Source organism: Macaca thibetana, chromosome 6 (genome assembly GCF_024542745.1).
Source record: "Macaca thibetana thibetana isolate TM-01 chromosome 6, ASM2454274v1, whole genome shotgun sequence".
NCBI classification, from domain to species: domain Eukaryota; kingdom Metazoa; phylum Chordata; class Mammalia; order Primates; family Cercopithecidae; genus Macaca; species Macaca thibetana.
In genome coordinates this window covers 159,572,927-159,593,329 of record NC_065583.1, presented here as the reverse complement: position 1 = coordinate 159,593,329, position 20,403 = coordinate 159,572,927, and the positions used below count along the sequence as shown (strand labels likewise).

General features: G+C 46.5%; 2 protein-coding genes across 30 annotated transcripts in view; one reads left to right on the top strand and one right to left on the bottom strand.

Annotated features, from left to right (window-relative positions):
• BASP1 (brain abundant membrane attached signal protein 1) overlaps window positions 1-20,403 on the top strand; it is a 1,209,505-nt gene that overhangs the window by 823,874 nt on the left and 365,228 nt on the right. The window contains exon 1 of one of the 29 annotated variants that reach the window (XM_050794722.1): window positions 4,445-4,449. The exons of 27 other annotated variants lie outside the window; for them this stretch is intronic. The gene's annotated coding sequence lies outside the window, so the exon portion shown is untranslated. Of the gene's footprint in view, window positions 1-4,444; window positions 4,450-5,960; window positions 5,966-20,403 lie in introns of those variants that run through there. One more of the 29 variants, XM_050794716.1, reaches the window with a different exon arrangement.
• The window catches only part of MYO10 (myosin X), a 275,069-nt gene that overhangs the window by 224,043 nt on the left and 30,623 nt on the right, over window positions 1-20,403 (bottom strand). The gene's annotated exons all lie outside the window — the stretch shown is intronic.

Below are 20,403 nucleotides of genomic sequence, written 5' to 3'. Positions count from 1 at the left end.
AATTCCACAGAGGTAAGCTTCCGTTCAGCCATGGCCATGTAGGCTCTGAAAGGAACACAGGCGGTTTTTAGGCTCAGGAGTTGAAGGTGATGGCAAGTCAAAGCTCCACCCTGAGCGACTACAGAGGAAGGAAAAGTAATGAAGTGAGTCTCAAGAGAGAAACTTGGCGAGCACACAGTTGATAATGTTGGAAATGTGTGGTTGAGAGTTCCGAGTTTGTAATATTTGTCTTTGGGCTGGAGAACAATGATAGATGTTTGTTCTCTATATAGACAACCCCAACAACAACTGGCCCGTCCATCAGAGCTGATCCCATCCTTAAATCCCAGGGGAAAATGTGTTCCTGACATTGTGCTTCAGAATTCAGACATAATTTCTTCTCAAAGATGCTGCCAGAAGTGTTGGATAACTCCCTAGACTGGCCTATTGCTGAAATACTCTACACTTTTTGAAGGAATGTATTTCAGCTATTTATAGCTTTCATCATTGTCATCATTTCTCAAGCTCGCCTGTGGGCAAAAGGATCATTTGTAACACTACTGCGGCCAGGCATGGTGGCTCACAACTGTGATCCCAGCACTCTGGGAGGCCAAGGAGGGCAGATCACTTGAGGTCAGGAGTTCACCACCAAAATCACCCAAATAATACCAAAATCACCCAGACGTGGTGGCACGGGCCTGTAATCTCAGCTACTTGGGAGACTGAAGCACGAGAATCGCTTGAACCAGGGAGGCAGAGGTTGCAGTGAGCCAAGATCGTGTCACTGCACTCCAGCATGGGTGACAGAGCGAGACTCCAACTCAAAAAAAAAAAAAAAAGAAAAAAAGAAAAACAAAACAACACTATTGCCACTGAAGACCATAGTGTTCCAAATACTAATAAACACACCTAAAAAAACACAGTAAGGTTGTAAACTGAGGGCTACCTGTGCTCATTACCGTGAAGTTCACAGAGCAATCTGTCCCATGTTTCTGGTCCTTCCCAGCTCTCTAGTGCACCGGATGGGAAGGATCGAATAGCACCCACATTCCTTCCCCTTATCCTGCCCACAATATCAAACTCTGTAACCACTAGGAACAGCAGCCTTCATCCAGAGCTTTCATAACATGAAAGATTTACGGTAGTAAGAGTGGAAAGGCAGGAAAAGAAGAAAAGAAAGCGGTAAAAGGTATCACCAACAATACACTCATCTTTTGGTCAATGTTCCACGGGAAAAGATACAAAGATTCACTGCCATCCCACACTCCCAATCAAAATCAAAACCAAAATGAACTATGCTAAATGGCAGGATGCCTCAATTATGAATGTGTAATTCTATAAAGAGTTTATTCCCATAGTTATGGATTCCAACTTGCCACCTGATTGAGTCCTGAGTTTTATTATTATTTTTAGATGGAGTCTAGCTCTGCTGCCCAGGCTGGAGTGCAGTGGCGTGATCTCAGCTCACTGCAATCTCTGCCTACTGGGTTCAAGTGATTCTCCTACCTCAGCCTCCCAAGTAGCTGGGGCTACAGGTGTGCACCACCACACTCGGCTAATTTTTGTATTTTTAGTAGAGACTCGGTTTCACCATGTTGGCCAGGCTGGTATCGAACGCCTGACCTCAGGTGATCCACCCGACTCAGCCTCCCAAAGTGCTGAGATTACAGACGTGAGCCACCGTGTCTGGCCTGAGTTTTATCATCTGATTTCCCCCAGCTTCCTCACAATTCCTTAAAACACCTTTTCAGTTAATCTTTTAAACTACAGTGACTAGTAGTAGTCCCAGAAACAATTTTAACACTAAAAGAAATGAGACATCTCCAAATTGCTGAGAGTACCTCAAACATTGTAGGAATGTGACGATACAATGAACAAAAGTCAAACTATTCTATCTATTAGTTAACCATCATTATGCAGCCAACACATATATGTTTATTAGAAAGTGGACTTAAAGAATCAGCCAACATGCCTAAAAGAATTCATCCATCTATAACTGTTACACCCACCCACCCATTCTTCCATCCCGCCATACTTCCACAAGTCCATCCTTCTACCAAATATCTCCTAACACCCCCTCCCCAATCATATACCAGGCACTAGAAAAGAGTGGACGGCTTGTAAAATAGTTCTAGCTCTAGGCTGGGTGCAGTGACTCACACCTGTAATGTCAACACTTTGGGAGTCCAAGGTGGGAGGATTACTTGAGCCTTGGAGTTCAAGACCACCCTGGGCAAGATGGTGAGACCTCGTCTCTATAAAATTTTTTTAAATTAAAAAATTATTCGGCCGGGCGCGGTGGCTCAAGCCTGTAATCCCAGCACTTTGGGAGGTCGAGACGGGCAGATCACAAGGTCAGGAGATCGAGATCATCCTGGCTAACCCGGTGAAACCCCATCTCTACTAAAAAATACAAAAAATTAGCCGGGCGAGGTGGCGGGCGCCTGTAGTCCCAGCTACTCGGGAGGCTGAGACAGGAGAATGGCATAAACCTGGGAGGCGGAGCTTGCAGTGAGCTGAGATCCAGCCACTGCACTCCAGCCTGGGTGACTGAGCGAGACTCTGTCTCAAAAAAAAAAAAAAAAAAAAAATTATTCAAGACCAGTCTGACAAACATGGAGAAACTCCATCTCTACTAAAAATATAAAATTAGCTGCATGTGGTGGTGCATGCCTGTAATCCCAGGTACTCAGGAGGCTGAGGCAGGAGAACTGCTTGAACCCAGGAGGGAGAGGTTGTGGTGAGCCGAGATGGTGCCACTGCACTCCAGCCTGGACAACAAGAGCGAGACTCCGTCTCAAAAGAAAAAAAAAAAATTAGCCAGACATACTCCCGCAGTTGGGAGGCTAAGGCAAGAGGATCCCTTGAGCCCAGATGTTTGAGGATACAGTGAGCTCTGATCATGCTACTGCACTCCAGTCTGAACAAGATAAGCCAAGACCCCCATCTCTTAAAAAAAAACAGTAAAATTAGAACAAAATAAAATAGTTTTGGCTCTAAAAAGCACAGAGGTAAACTATGCCCACTCTAATGCCCTCCCTATCTGGTCTCTCTGTTCCACATGGAATAATTATGCAATATAAAGAGTAGGACAGGGCAGGCATGGTGACTCATGCCTGGAATCCCGGCACTTTTGGGAGGCTGAGGTGGGAAGATCGTTTGAGCTCAGACGTTTGAGACCGGCCTGGGCAACATGGCAACACTCTGTTTCTGCCAAAAATATAAAAATTAGCTGAGCATGGTGGCACAGGCCTATAGTCAGTTACTGGGCAGGCTGAGGTGGAAGGACGGGTTGAGCCCAAGAGGTGGAGGTTGCAGTGAGCAGTGATTGTGCCTCTGCACTCCAGCCTGGGTGACAGGGCGAGAACCTGACTCAAAAAAAAAAAAAAAAAACCAGCCTGGCCAACATGGTGAAACCCTGTCTCTACTAAAAATACAAAAATTAGCTGAGCGTGGTGGCAGGCGCCTGTAATCCCAGGCAGTCAGGAGGCTGAGGTAGGAGAATCGCTTGAACCCGGGAGGCAGCGGTTGCAGTAAGCCGAGATCATGCCACTATACCCTCGCCTGGACAACAGAGCAAGATGCTTTCTGTAGAAAGAAAGACAGAAAGACAAGAAAGAAAGAAAGACAAGACAGACAGACAGAGAAAGAGAAAGAAATAAAGAAAGAGAGAAAAAAGAGAGAAAGAGAGAAAGAGAGAGAAAGAAAGAAAGAAAGAAAGAAAGAAAGAAAGAAAGAAAGAAAGAAAGAAAGAAAGAGAAAGAAAGAAAAGAAAGAAAGGAAGAAAGGAAGAAAGGAAGAAAGGAAGAAAGGAAGGAAGGAAGAAAGGAAGAAAGGAAGGAAGGAAGGAAGGAAGGAAGGAAGGAAGAAAGAAAGAAAGAAAGAAAGAAAGAAAGAAAGAAAGAAAGAAAGAAAGAAAGAAAGAAAGAAAGAAAGAAAGAAAGAAAGAGAAAGAAAGAAAGAAAGAAAGAAAGAAAGAAAGAAAGAAAGGCAGAAAGAAAGGCAGAAGGAAAGAAAGAAAGAAAGAAAAAGAAAGAAAGAAAGAAAGAGAGAAAGAGAGACAGAGAGACAGAGAGAGAAAGAAAGAAAGAAAAGAAAGAAAAGAAAAGAAAAGAAAAGAAAAGAAAAGAAAACAGTAGAACAAGCCAAGAAAGACAAGTAGGTAAATGGGGCAAGGAGACAGAGATTTTATGAAATGTATAAAACTGTCCCACTAAGAACTCTCAAAAACTAGTGGGAAATCCTGTTTTTACAGGACACAAAACAAAACAGCTGGTTTGAGAACTGCATTCCAGGATCCTCTTGGTGGAAGCAGTAGGAGGTGCAGGACAGAAAGGGCAATAAAAGACCAGCACAAAATGTTTGCACTCTGCGTGAAATCTGATACCAGACATCCTTACCTCCTACTTCCCAGTTTATCGTCCTTTCCTCCTCTTGATAAGACATCATTTTTTTGGGGGGCGGGGGGGGGGGGGGAGAAATGCCTACAAATAAACAAACTGATAAGATTTTCTTAACGAAATCCCAGTTGTTTTCTGGCTACCAACTGTTTTTAGAAAAAATACACAAGTATGCTCAGAACGGGAGTTTGTTGTTACTTCATAAAAATGAATGACCCGAGAACACAATGGGAAGAAAATAAACTTAAAACAGCCATTTCTAATTTCTGTTTCATACATGTTAATTCCTTTGCAGATTTCTATCACATATCGAAAACAATCGGTGTGTTTCATAAAATCGCACTCCCTGAATTAACAGCTAAGGAAGAGATAACCTAGACCAATCAAAATGACATATAACGTGTTGGCAAGAATGTGGAGAAACTAGAACCCCCGAGCGCTGCTGCTAAGAATGTGAAATGATGCAGCTGCTGTGGAAAACAATTTGGCAGTTCCTCAAAAAGTAAAATACAGAGTTACCGTATGACCCAGAAATTCCACTGCTAGGTAAAAACCCCAGAGACGTGAAAACGTATGTCCACACGAAAACTTGTACACAAATGTTCATAGCAGCATTTTGTGCAACAGCCTGAAAATGGAAACAACCCTCATGTCCATCAACTAGTGAATGGATGTTTTTTTAATGCGGTCTATTCATACAATGGAATATTATTCAACAATAAGGTTGATGTGGTAGCTCACGTCTGTAATCCCAGAACTTTGGAAGGCCGGGGCGGGAAGATCACCTGAGGTCAGGAGTTCAAGACTAGCCTGGCCAACATGGAGAAACCCTGTCTTTACTAAAAATACAAAAATTAGCCAGGTGTGATGGCACATGCCTGTAATCTCAGCTACTCTGGAGGCTGAGACAGGAGAATCACGTGAACCTGGAGGCACGGACTGCAGTGAGCCAAGATCATACCACTGCATGGGCGGCAGAGCAAGACTGTCTCAAAAAATAAAATAAAATAAAATAAAATAAAAATGAACAAAGAACTGATACATGCTATAACATGGATGAGCCTAGAAAACACTATGCTAAGTAGAAGAAGGCAGTCACAAAGGACCACATGTTGTATGACTCCATTTATATGGAGAAGTCAAATCCATGGAGACAGAAAGTTGGTCAGGCATGGTGGCTCATGTCTGTAATCCCAACACTTTGGCAGGCCAAGACGGGCTGATCATATGAGGTCAGGTGTTCGAGACCAGCCTGAGCAACATGGTGAAACCCCATCTCTAGTAAAATACAAAATTAGCCAGCATGGTGGCGGGTGCCTGTAATCCCAGCTACTTGAGGCTGAGGCAAGAGAATTGCTTGAACTCGGGAGGCTGAGGTTGCAGTGAGTCAAGATCATGCCACTGCACTCCAGCCTGGATGACAGAGTGAGACTCCATCTTGAAAGAGAAAGAGAGAGACAGAGACAGAGAGACAGAGAAGGAAGGAAGGAAGGAAGGAAGGAAGGAAGGAAGGAAGGAAGGAAGGAAGGCAGGCAGGCAGGCAGGCAGGCGGGCGGGCAAGAGGAAGGAAGAACCGACGGGGGGGGGGAAGGGGGGAAGGGGGAAAAGGGTGAGGGGAGAGGGAGAGGGAGAGGGAGAGGAGAAAAGAAAGCTCACTGGTGGTTGCCAGGGGTTGGGAGGAGGGGAGAATGGGGAGTGGCTGCTAACAGGTATGGAGTTTTGTGGGGGGTTTTTTGGAGTAGGAAAATGTGATAAAATTAAATAGTGATGATGGCTGTACAATCTTGTGAAGATGCTAAAAACCACTGAATTAACACACTTTAAATGGGTGAATGTCATGATGTGTGAATTATATCACAAACAAAAAGAGACAGGGAGGAAGAGACAGACAACTGTGCAGACAAACAGGTCAAAAACAGACAAACCTGACCTCATTCACTCCCTCGATTCCATTATCCCAACCACCATCTTCATTCTTGACCTTCCTTATTACATATGCAAGAAGGTCCTCTTTTCAGTTTGCACTAGTTTTTGTTGAGTTTCCATCATCTGCAAGCAAAGGAGTATCAGCTCTCATTTTCATCACACACAAATGTTACAGGTTTCAGAAAACATCTAGAAAGCAGTTCACACTCAAGAGACCTGTACAAACGTCTGTAACTAATTTTTGTATACTTTCTCTACAACACCAAAACAAGTTATTCCAGTGCTCTGACTCAACATTATACCAGTATTTACATCATACTTATATCATTTGCATTATGGGAGGCAGAAATGGAGTTTACTTGCTGTGGAATCCTCAGCACCTAGAACAGGGCCAGACTTACTGCTCCACTGAATGTCTGGTAAATGCATCTATAGAAACCATGCTACCCAGAGATAGAGGCCAGGCCGTTGGAAGGTTTCAGTATGAGGTTACAGAAATGGCACTGGGTGCTCCCCTAGAAGACAGGGACTCAAGCTCCAGCTCTACTACCCGTGGCTCAGCACAGTTATTCATTACTTGAGACATCTCTGCAAAAAATGAGCTGACACCTAGCTTTTCTGATATAGAACACAAAAAGATCACATGAGATGGCTAATCAAAATGCTTCAAGCCATGGGGTTGCCTGGCACAGTGGTTCACGACTGTAATCCCAGCATTTTGAGAGGCTAAGGAAGGCAGGTCACTTGAACTCAGGAATTCAAGACCAGCCTGGGCAACATGGCAAGACCCCTGTCTCTACAAAAAAATTCAAAAATTAGCTGGGTATGGTGGCATGCGCCTGTAGTCCAAGCTACTTAGAAGGTTGAGGTAGGAGAGTCGCTTGAACCCAGGAGACAGAGGTTACAGTGAGCTGAAACTGCGCCACTGCACTCCAGCCTGGGTGACAGAGCGAGAGCCTATCTCAAAAACAAACAAACAAAAAATGCCATAGGTCTTCTACCCAATGAAGCAGTACCTGTATTTGGGGTCTTGCTGCTGGCACCTTACTGCGTCACATCTAGATGGCTTTCAGCCCTCATATTGCTTTAACTTTCCTCTCAAGGCCTTGCTACAGAACCAAAGAATGCACGGACCTCATTTAACCAACCACATGCACCAACCTTCTCTCCAAACCAACAAAACTACCAGCCCAGCTACTTCCCCAATGTTTTCCCAAAACATTGAAAAAGAACTTACAATTACAAACTATCCCCAACAGAAAAGTGATAAGGAGGCTGAAGACGATGAGAAACATCTAAATGACATAAATGCCTCTTTGGTCCTCTTGACACTAAGATTTTTGTCTATAGAAAATTATTTCTCTCCTGCCGGGCACAGTGGCTCACGCCTGTAATCCCAGCACTTTGGGAAGCTGAGGCAGGCAGATCACCTGAGGTCAGGAGTTTGAGACCAGCCTGGCCAACATGGCAAGACCCCGTCTCTACTAAGAATACAAAAATTAGCCAGGTGTGGTGGTGCATGTCTGTAGTCCCAGCTACTCAGGAGGCTGAGGTGGGAGAATCGCTTGAACTCGGGAGGCAGAGGTTTCAGTGAGCTGAGATCGTGCCACTGCACTCCAGCCTGGGTGACAGAGTGAGATTCTGTCTCAAAAAAAAAAAAAGAAAAAGAAAATTATTTCCCTCCTACAGCAAAATTCATTTTCATTGCTCTCCATATTACACCTCCTGTTGGGTTCAACAGAGACTTCGAAACAGACTACAGTGCTTAAAAAAAAAAAAAAAAAAAGTGGGGGCAGCAGTTCTCATGGCTCCGTGACTAGCCCTAGTTATATCCCTCCGTCACTGATATGTGCTGAAATTGGAGGGGACTCTTCCCAAGGACACAGTCTCTCCCCAGCAGTGGGTGGGCACCAGGCAGCGAGGTGTGAGGGTCCCCAGAGTGTATGACAAGCCAGCCAGGCAGTGGAGTAAAGTGGGCTTAGTGGTGGCGTTATAGTCGTTAAGTTGTTAAGTAAACTTTTCATTTTAGAATGCTTGTAGATTTTACAGAGAAGTTGCAAAGATAATACAGGGAGTCCCTGTACACCTCTCACTCTGGTTCCTGTTGTTAATATCTTACATAATGTGGCATGTTTATTACACTAAGGAACCAACATTGGCACCTTACTATGAACTCAATGCCACACTTCATTCAAATTTCTCCAGTTTCCACCCAATGTCCTTTTTCCGTCCCAGGACCCCTTCTGGGACAATGGATGTCATCATCATGCTCCTTCTTTGATGGTCTTGACAGTTTTGAGGAATGCCGGTCAGGTATTCTGTGAAATATCCCTCCTTTGTGGGCTGCTTGAAGTTTTTGTTCCTGGCTAGACCGAAGGATAGTGGTTTTTGATAATGGCTCTATCCAGGGGGGCCAAACCACCTGGACAGGAACCCTGGCTTTACTACAACTGAGCCATGTGGCGTTGGACAAATGAACCTCCATGGACCTTAGTTTCCTCATCGAAAAAAGAGGAAAAGCAAATACAACCTACTTCCCAGGACCGGCGGGGATTAAATAGGCTGACTCTGAGAAAGGAGGTGAGTGGATAATCAGAAATGCTTCATGGAAAGCAGAGGTGGCCACTGACGCATTTAACAACACAGATACTGTGCCAGAGACCCAAAGATGAATAAGGGACACGCCTCATTCCCAGATGCCTGCAGTCCAATGGGGATGAAGTGCAAACAGATCATTGAAACTTGATACCAGGAGGACTAATGTGGGGACACACAGAGGACTGGAGCCTGCGGTGTTGGAGAGGAAGCCAGACTGCTGAGGGATGAATAGGAGAAGCCCCCATGGGGTAGAGGGAGGAAGCCCCATGTTGAAAGATCCAATTTTCTGCAAATTAGCCAAGTGCCAGTGTAGACTAACACACACTGTAAATTGGCTTATGCAGCGTTACTTAATCACCCTCCATAAACTATTAACAGCCCTACGCAATGAAACAATGAAGGCATTCACCTTTGTCCAGCACAAGAAAAAACAGTCTCAGACTCTAACCCGCCAAGCTCTACAAACCACTAAGGACTACAATCGCCTCCACCCTTACCAATAAAATGTGGGCAAAAATTACTGTTTTACAGCGCAATGTACTTTTTTCAAATTATGTTTTAAAAGAACCACACAGTAGACAAGTCATTTTGAAGGATCCATTTTTAATTCTTTCTCAGTTTGAAAGGCCCTCAGTCACCCAAAATTTGGAAATTCCCAAGATCTCCCTCAGGGGAATCAAGCGGTGGGACAAAGTAGTGAGAGGCGGACCGCAGCGAAGACCTTGCTGGGGTGAATGGAGAATGGGCTGAGCCCAGGAGGCTGAGGTCTGAGGTTTGTCCATCAGATACAGCCATGTCCCGGTGAGGCAGCTCACAGGAGGCTCTGAGGCCCGAGGCCAAGGAAGGAAAGTTCCTCGTAGTTCCTATTGGCTCCTCATCAGTTTCACCACTACCCCTGGATGACAGGTCCCATCTAGAGCAGAACAAAGACCCTCTGTTTCCCCTATCTCATTCCCAGGAAGCCTCTCACCTCCTGAGGACCAATGGTAAGAATGCCCAACAGGCTCAACCCAGCAAGAGCGCCTTCCCCAGCACGACACTGGGACACCCACAGGAATTTCCTAGAGGTGGATTCCAGTATCCCCATCCATCCATCTCCCTCCCGCCCCATCAATCCTTCCCAAACACTCTGGCCATGATATAAGCCGCCCTCCCGCCCCAACACACACACACACACACACACACACACACACACACACACACACACACACACACACACACACACACTATGCCACCTGGTAAAAAGCCAAACTCCTGGCTAAAAGCAAGGACATGCGTGCAATAAACCTGCAAAACCCCCAGTGGTAAAGCCTTCATGCAAGGGGGGCCCTGCCACACAATAGGGCGGGGGCAGGGAGGAGCAGGGCAGGAGCTCCCCTGAGAAGTCAGCATGCGGCTCCTCAACCAGACTGCAGCTGACAGCCCCAGCTCCTGGCCTCTCCGCCTCAACACTCCTGGCCTCGCTTCTTCTCTCTGAAAAATGGAGTCCTTCTCTCCTTCTTCAGCCTCATGGAAGGAAGGAAACTACAAGCAGAGTAATCTCAAGACTCAGAAGCCATAATCAGCAGTAGCCAGGCAAGCTCCCGATAAACTCTCAGGTGTTTAGGTGATATGGCTCAAGCCTGTGATCCCAGCACTTTGGGAGGCAGGGGCGGGAGGATCGCTTGAGCCCAGGAATTCAAGACCAGCCTGGGCAATATTGTGAGATCTTATCTCTATATTTAAAGAAATGGTCTTGGCCAGGCACGATGGCTCATGACTGTAATCCTAGCACTCTGGGAGGCCAAGGTCGGTGGATCGACAGAGGTCAAGAATTGGAGACCATCCTGGCCAACACGGTGAAACCCTGTCTCTACTAAAAATACAAAAATTAGCTGGGCATGGTGGCACACGCCTGTAATCACACCTACACAGGAGGCCGAGGCATGAGAACTGCTTGAACCCAAGAGGCAGAGATCGCACCACTGCACCCCAGCCTGGGCAACACTCCATCTCAAAAAAAAAAAAAGAAAAAGAAAAGAAAGAAAGAAATGGTCTAGAAAGGAGGCTCTCACCCCTGTCTTTGCAGCAGAATCAGACAGTGCCCAGGGACCAATCCAGCCGTGCAGAAGTGGAATGACAGGGGCTGGATCTTAGCAGCCCCCCAGGATTCTGGGGTGCAGTGGGGTCCCAGGATTCTGGGGTGCAGCGGGGTGGCGGGGCACTCCTGCACTGAGCCAATGCTCCAAAGGGTGAGGTCAAGGCCTTCCGGGTGGTTACCAAAAACACAAGGGTGCCTTCCCCACCCCTTGTCTGTAGATTCACCAATTCGGTGATTCTCAAACCTGGTCTGCCTCCAAAAAAATCTGCATTAGCTCCAAACAAAGGAAGGAAGGGAAGAGGAGAAAGAAAAGGGAAAGAAAGGAGAAAGGGAGGACGGGAAGGCAGAAGGAAGAAGGCAGGCCGGAAGGAAGGAAAGAAGGAAATCATATACATTTTCTGTCAAGAAAACAACGCATTGCCCCTGAGTAATCCACTACAAAATGTTGGTACATACACCTCTGTGGCTACAATTTATTCCAATAATTAATGCTCACTGCTATCCAAGTATTTGTTGTGAAACTGTTTAGCTGAAAGACCAGTCATTTAAAAAGATACCATTTAAAAATTATTTTAGAAGTTCCCACAAAAGTATACATAACAAAATTGGCTTGCTACATAAATATCGCCTGAAATTTACCCTTCGTAAGAAAAAAAAATGTCCTTTATCAGCATGATTCAGAAACACTGCAACACCACCATAGATACTCCAATAAAACACCACAGCATCCTAGTCCAAGATATCCAAGACGTATGCAAAGACGTATGCCCTATTAGTATTTGAAACAAGCATCCCTAGATGAACCCATGTAAAACTCTGTGTTGAAGCGCATGCCTCGGCTTTTCAAAGGGCAATAAATCTTCCTTGCAGACTTCTACAGAATGCAGATGTGCTGCTCTCTCTCACCAACACCAGCAAACTGGAAGGCCTCGAGTCCCACAATCTAAACTCTTTGTTCTCTGTGCAAATGCCACAGGGGTTTGTCAACAGATCTTGAAAATCTAGTGCAACGTCCACTCATTGCCATGGCCTCCATTGACAGGCTATCCTGACAGTTCTCCCTGCGGGTATGCTGCCACGGGCTACAAGACCTAGAGTGATTGTAGAGGGGTAGAGCCAAAAGGGTTGAAACCCCTCCAAGAGGACTGTTTAAAATGCAACAGTATCATAGAAAAACCAGCAACAGCAAACACTGCCTAAGTGGCTAGCAGAATTCAGAACCATTCTCGCCAACCAACTGCTTTTGAGCATTTCAAGAGTGTTACTCCAACTCTGCGGACCCTAATCATCTCAAGAACTCCTTGAACTCTTTTGTTCTGAGAGAAAGCTGGTCTGCAGGCCTGCGTGCCCTCTTGCTGTCATCAACCCCGGGCTGGAAGATAAGCACTGCTGGCAGGTAGGAGGGTCACAGCAGCTGGACCAAGTCATGGACAGTTCTCCTGGGGGAACGGCAGCGGGAATGACGACAGGCAGCTCACAGGGGCCCAGGGATAAAGCTTCCGGGAGCTCCCAGGTCAGCGTCTTTCACCCAGAGTTGCCTGGCAGAAATAAGGCAAGCCACATATGTAATATCTTAAATTTTCTAATAATCACATTAAAAAAAAAAACTACAAAGAAACAGGTAAGATTACTTTTTATATTCTGTTTTTTAACCCAGAGGTCCAAAGTATTACTGCTTCAAAATGTCATCATAAAAAAAACACATCAATGAGCTAACTGGCATTCTTTTTTCCATACCCATTCTCAAATTTCTTTTCTTTTCTTTTTTTGAAACAGAGTTTCACTCTTATTGCCCAGGCTGGAGTGCAGTGGCATGATCTCAGCTCACTGCAACCTCTGCCTCCAGGGTTCAAGCGATTCTCCTGCCTCAGCCTCCCAAATAGCTGGGATTACAGGGGCCTGTCACACCTGGTTAATTTTGTATCTTTAGTAGAAACAGGGTTTCACCATGTTGGCCAGGCTGGTCTCAAACTCCTGACCTCAGGTGATCCACCCACCCCGGCCTCCCAAAGTGTTGGGATTACAGGTGTGAGCCACCACGCCTGGCCCCCATTGTCAAATTCTGATGTGTGTTGTATGCTCCCTGCACATCTCAACTTGGAACAGCCATACTGCAAGTGCCCAAATATCACAAAGCGAAAGTGGCTAAAGCACTGGACAGCCCAGTTCTAGATGCTAAAATCTAGAGATGTTATTCAGTAGGCAAAAGTACATGGTGGCTCATGTCTGTAATCCCAGCACTTTGGGAGCCTGAGGTGGGCAGATCACCTGAGGTCAGGAGTTCGAGACAACATGGTGAAACCCCGTCTCTAGTAAAAATACAAAAAATTAAGCTGGGTGTAGTGGCGGATGACTGTAATCCCAGCTACTTGGGAGGCTGAGGCAGGAGAATCACCTGAGCCCAGGAGGCATAGGTTGCAGTGAGCCGAGATCATGCCAATGCACTCCAGCCTGGGCGACAGAACCAGACTCTGTCTCAAAAAAAAAAAGTGCTAGTGTGTGAGCAAAGATAACAAGACACAAATGCAATGTCATCATTATGTTTGCTTTTCCTCATTTTAGGAAACAATGTACAAAATTCCCCAGTGACAACCATCCTGCCTTACCCTAATCTACTTTACTTCAACATTCACCTGAGGAGACAAGCAGAAAAATATTTTTCCCTACTTCTGAAAAAAAAAAAAAAAATGTGGCCGGGCACGGTGACTTACGCCTGTAATCCCAGCACTTTGAGAGGCCAGATCACCTGAGGTCAGGAGTTCGAGACCAGCTTGCCCAACGTGGTGAAACTCCATCTCTACTAAACATACAAAAAATGAGCAGGGCGTTGTGGCGGGCGCCTGTAATCCCAGCTACTCAGGAGGCTGAGGCAGGAGAATCGTTTGCACCTGGGAGGCAGAGCTTGAGCAGAGATCGCACCACTGCACTCCAGCTTAGGCAACAAGAGCAAAACTCAGTTTAAAAAAAAAAAAAAAATGATAAATTACTCCAAGAATGTAAACTGTACAGGTCCAGTGTATAAAATAATTTAAGCCAGGTGCAGTGGCTCTCGCTGCACTTTGGGAGGTCGAGGAAGGTGGATCACCTGATGTCAAGAGTTCAGGGCCAGCCTGGCCAACATGGTGAAATCCCGTCTCTACTAAAAATACAAAATTAGCCAAGAGAGGTGGTGGGTGCCTGTAATCCCAGCAACTTGGGCAGGAGAACTGCTTGAACCCAGGAGGTGGAGGCTGCAGTGAGCAGAGATCACGGGCCTGCACTCCAGCCTGGGCGACAGAGGAAGACGCTGTCTCAAACAAAAAAAACAAACAAAAAAGATTTAAACAGCTCTGTGAAACTTAGTATTAAAATTGCCCCATGATATCTTTTATCAAGAGAAGGAGGAAAAGCACATGTGTTTCCTAAAGTACAAAACTCACAGCAATTTCAACAGCAACGTTTTCTAAATTCTTGAACTCTGAATTGCACAGGTCGGTTCTTTATTTAAGTTACTGGTCGCTAAGAGTTAAGACAAATAAAACTAGACAATTAATTATATACCAAATAGCAGAAAAATATATGCTTTCACCTAAAAGCTGCCCTCTCTGCCTCCCAACCATGCTCAGATAATTTCAACATGATCATGGAAAGAGAGGAGTTTTGCAGATGTAGAAACAGTGGTCTAAGGCAAATGTGTTTTTAATTAGAGTTTGCAGGAGCTAGAGGTTAGACACTGTAGTGTGCCTGAACAGAGAAAAAACTACCCTGGAGCCTAGAATGTGATGGGTCTGAAGGCTGACTGCAGAAAAACGTGTAAATTCCCACCACCACCCAGCAGGGAGGTGAGCAGCTTTCAAGAGGCAAATTAGCTTTTCAAAAGACAGGGGACTGATCCATCCGGTGACAATTGGATAGAGCAGCCAAGCCATCTGTTCTCACCAACCTCCCAGGTCCAATTCTCCTCCCTAGTACCCCACACCCACCCCATCCCTCTTCAGTCTATGCCAACTGGCAGCCAGCATGATCCTCCCAAAAGTTCACACCACCTCCCTTCCTTAAAATCCTTTTTTTTTTTTTTCCGGAGACAGAGTCTTGCTCTGTCGCCCAGGCTGGAGTGCAACATTACCACGTTGGCTCACTGCAACCTTCTCCTCCTAGGTTCAAACAATTCTCCTGCCTCAGCCTCCCAAGTAGCTGGGATTACAGGCACCCACCATCATGCCTGGCTAATTTTTATATTTCTAGTAGAGACGAGGTTTCACCATGTTGGCCAGGCTGGTCTCAAACTCCTGACCTGAGGTGATCCACCTACCTCGGCCTCCCAAAGTGTTGGCGTGAGCCACCATGCCTGGCCCCTTGCTTAAAATCTTTTTTATTCTAACAAAATCCCTCCAGAGCAGCCTGCAGACTGAGCATGATCTGGCTCCTGCCTGCCCTGCCAGCCTTGTCTCAGCCCCCGTCTCCCAAGACTCTTCTCAGCTCTCACCCAGGCTGAGCTCATTCTCTCTCCAGCCTGTTGTTTTGCCACCACCACCAATGCATCCTCCGGCTTCAGCATTCACCTACATTACCTCCTCTCGGAGGCCCTCGCTGGCCTGCTGGATGCCCCACCTCGTCAGTCAGCTTGCCTGCATGCACCTTTGTCCCCAGGTGCCAACCCTCCCTGGCAGACCACCCGTGCTGGTTCAACTCTCCATCCCAGCACACAATGTGGTGCCCAGCAAAGGCAGGAAGGAGGATTTCCAACAACCCAAGAACCTGGTGAACTTCAGTATAAACTCCACCCATCTGGAAACTTTGCCAGAAGAGTGTATTTGTCTCTTACCAGCCCTGTCCTATTAACAATGACCTTGACCTTTCGTGTCCAACTCACTTCCCCAAGCTTACCTCGACGGCATTTAAATAGGTGAGAAAACTCCTATTACAGATTCTACAGTTCCCATGTATAGAAACCAATAATAAAAGTGATAGCCACACCCTAAAAATACATCATAATCCTGAACTATCTACAGACACCCGCCATCTTTTAGACTTCCCTGCCGTGAGTACCAGGCACCTGATTCGCTCACAGCCTTGTCCTCTGTGCTACGCCCAGTGCAGAGCGGACTGTCGTTTTCTAAACAAAGAGAGGGCAATAGGAACTCCCATTCACACCCCTAACTGCTTGGTTCCCTAGCACGTTCTAGAGCCAGATTATCGTGAAGCCATATTTTCCACCCAGGAACGAGTTCATTTAAAATGACTGATTTTGAGAAGCTGTTTGCTTTTTCAGCCCTGGCTAAGGTACATAAAAGTATTTTCCAGAAGTCTAACATAGCGTTCTGCTTCTTTCATGCACCCCAAGTTATGTTCTTACCTTTTATTTTCTTATTTATTTATTTATTTATAGACGGACTCTCGTTCTTGCTGCCCAGGGTGGAGTGCAGAGGTGCAATCTTGACTCACTGCAACCTCCACCCCCCGGGTTCAAGTGATTCTCCTACCTCAGCCTCCCAAGTAGTTGGGATTACAGGCACCCGCCACCGCACCCGGCTAATTTTTTGTATTTTTAGTGGAGATGGGGTTTCAGTCAGGCTCGTCTCGAACACCTGACCTCAGGTGATCTACCCGCCTCGGCCTCCCAAAGTGCTGGGATTACAGGCATGAGCCACCATGCCCAGGCCCATCTTTTAAGTAAATTCATTTCACCTGGAGAACAACCACCACCAAAAATTTCAAATGCATTTATTCATGCTACAAATATTTATTTAGCCCATGTGGCTCACAAGGCACAGTGCCAGGGCCCAGAAGGACATGGAATTCAATGGCAAAGACATGGGCTTCTGAATCCAGACCAGGCTCTGATCCCCCAATGCCTCGTAACCTTGGAGAATAATCCTAACAGCTGACACATTGACCATGTGCAGACCTCTCTCCTAAACGCTTCACACGCACTAACTCGCTTAATTCTTATAACACCCTGTAAGCGAGTAACTAATAACGCTCCCTACCAGGTGCCGTGGCTCACACCTGTAATCCCAGCACTTTGGGAGGCCGAGGCGGGTGGATCATGAGGTCAGGAGTTGAAGACCAGCCTAACCAACATGGTGAAGCCCTGGCTCTACTAAAAATACAAAAATTAACTGGGCGTGGTAGCGCATGCCTGTAATCCCAGCAACCCAGGAGGCTGACGCAGAAGAATCGCTTGAACCTGGGAGGCAGAGGTTGCAGTGAGATGAGATCGCACCACTGCACTCCAGCCTGGCGACAGAGCAAGACCCCATCTCGAAAATAAATAAATTAATTAATTAATTAAAAAAAAATAATGTTCCCATCCTACAGACGTGGGAACTGAGGCATAGAGCAGATGAAGAACTTGCCCACGGTCCCAGAGCTAACAGGTGGTGAACAGGTTCTGTTTTTCTCCTCTTTTTGAAATAGCTTTACTGATTGGCCAGTTTCCTATTAATATTTTACAAACGCAGATAATAAGCATCCGTCCACAAAGCAGCTAAGAGGTTAAATAAGGGAACAAATATTAGTCCAGCCTGGCACCTGGCATGGAGAACTGCTCAACAGCCTGAAAAAGGAATAGAAGGCGGCCTGTTCTCAAACAGTTTAATCAGAGAAAAAATGTGTAAATAAAATGGTCACGACAAAGTGCAGAGAGGAATGACATAAGAAGTGCACATAAAATACAAAGGGGGATTACGTGCTTAGATGGGAGTGAGGACCTGCGTTCCATGAGCTGAAGTATTTGAAAATGACAGGCTAGGTTGTGGGGTATTGTGAAATATAGATTTGGTCAGTGTCCTTGTCCTCTTTCTGACATCCAACTCTAAGATCCTTGCAATCTTCAAAGTGAAAAGTGTCTTTTGTATGCTAATGAATTGACTGGTGGCTAGCAGCCCCTAGGTGGTTTCAGGATAGGGGCTGGTCACAGGAAAGACCAAGGCAGGGAAAGGAAAGGGGCTGAAGGTTAACCAGTAACCCGTGAAAGAGTCAGTCATGGCTGCGTCATAAAGCTTCCAGAAAAACCCAGAAGGACAGAGCTTCCGGACAGCTGGACACACAGGGGTTTCTGGAGGGCGGCACACCCGGGGAGAGCACGGACGCTCCCAGACCCTTCACACACGCCGAGCCCTATGCGCCTCTTCATCTGCTGTTCTGGGTAACCTGTGATATCCTTTACCACTAGCCAGTAAACGTAAGCCAGTGTTCCCTTGAGTTCTGTGAGCTGCTCTAGCAAATTCACTGAATCCCAGGAGAAGATCAAGGGAATCCTAATGTATAGGCTGTTGATCAGAAGCACAGGTGGAGCAAGCTGCGGCTTGTGACTGTCATCAAAAATGGGGAGCAGACTTACGGGACTGAGCCCTCAACCTGTGGGGTCTGACCCTGTGGGGTAGACAGTGTCAGAACTGAACTGAATAAGGGGACATCCAGCTGGTGTCTGCTGCAGAACTGATTGCCTGCCTGGTGTCCGGGGAACCCCTTACCCCACAACATCTGGTGTCAGAAGTGTGTTGTGAGGCCGGGCGCGGTGGCTCACGCCTGTAATCCCAGCACTTTGGGAGGCCGAGGTGGGCAGACCACGAGGTCAGGAGATCGGACCATCCTAGCTAACATGGTGAAACCCCGTCTCTACCAAAAATTCAAAAAATTAGCCGGGCGTGATGGCGGGCGCCTGTAGTCCCAGCTACTTGGGAGGCTGAGGCAAGAGAATGGTGTGAACCCGGGAGGTGGAGCTTGCAGTGAGCAGAGATCAGGCCACTGCACTCCAGCCTGGGCAACAGAGTAAGACTCCAACTCAAAAAAAAAATAAAAAGTGTGTTGTGAAAGTTCAGTAGAAAAAACTTAGTTTCCTTAATCTTCTATATCCTCAGAGCTCAGAGTGCTGAGTTTAATACTGGGACTAAATCACCCAAAGCACAAACTACATCAGAATAATCCACTGCTTCTACTCAGTGAGTCTTGTATATGTAACACACCGAACATCAGGGAGCAAATCTTGCTTGACGTGGAGAGCACTCCGCATCCCTTGTTCTAGAGATGGTATGGCTACCCAACACACATGTGACTTCCAAGCTTCCGAAGGAAAGCACCTCCAAGAATGGACTCGGTGTCCACAAAGAACTCCACCTCCTATCCTTGTCTGGGCTCATTCTGCAACGCTTTCTGTTATTATTATCTTCTGAGGATAACAATCTCCCTCACTGACTTTGAAGCCCTTACTGTGTCTGAGCGTGCCCTTGAATCCAGAGTCCACTGCTCTCAACAGAAGAGAGGGCAGGGGGGACAGCTGGAGGGAAGGAGCAACAAAACGAATATTCTCCCAACCCTAAGGCTAGTAGGTCTCCCTGCAATCAGAGCCGCCTCCCGGACACTCACCCTCCCCTCCTGCAGGAACAGCCACCAGCCAGCAGGCCAGCCAGGTCCATCTCAGACCGCCACTGACCGATGAGCGCTGCGAAACTAGAAAGTTCCATTCCAGAGTCTGCCAAAGAAAAAGATGGGGACCTTGGATGCAACTCACTTCCAAATAGATGTTGTGGCTCTCAAGGACCCAGTGACACCAAGCGATCTTCTTTTGTTTGCTTTAACAAAGAAATTCCCTGCCACCAGTAAAACTAAGAAATTTAACTCCTGATTGCAAAGATCAGGAGTGGCTGGGTGGTGTCTTCACACGGGAACAATGTGTGTGTCAAGGGTGAGAACTCAAGGAGTTAGAGCAGCTTGTTAACAAAGTGACATCTGAGTAGCGACAACAACCCAGTAATTGCTAAGTCCAGTTTCCTGTTCCCTATCTTCCATGGTGAAAAAGAAGAGAAAGAAAAGCACTCATAGATTAGAATGGATACATCCTCAACTGCAACACCTGTCAAATGCAACACAGATTTCTTACACTTGGAGTTTTCACAAGAAAGTGAAGACAGTGTCACACATACCCCATATCCCTTAACAGGCCCTGAAGGCAACTCCTGCCTGGCAGGATGGCTGCTATCCTGGTCCCCATACCACCAGCAGACTTTAGGGTGCCCCAGTAGGTGCCAGGGGTAGGGTCCAGAATGGACCCCCCATTCCTCAACATTACATCCTGGAATGAGAAGCCAATGGTTCGCTCCCAGGATGAAGGGAATTTGAGTCCTTCAGCTCCAGGGTCTAAAGCACTTTTCTCATCAGCAACACCACTGACGCTTCGGGCTGCATAACTGTGTCCTGAGCCTGGCAGGAAGTTTAGCATCATTCCTGGCTTCTACTCACTAGAGAACCCTGCCCCTAGCTGTCACAAGCAAAAATATCCGTAAATATTGCCAAATGTGCCCTGGAGGCAAAAATCGCCCTGTTGAGAAACCACTGCTCTAGAGAGAAGAGGGCCACTGCTTCTTCAGGCCCAGGAACGTCCCACCTGGAAACAACTTTAAATTATTAACTACCAAGGGCTGGATGTCAGAAGCCAGC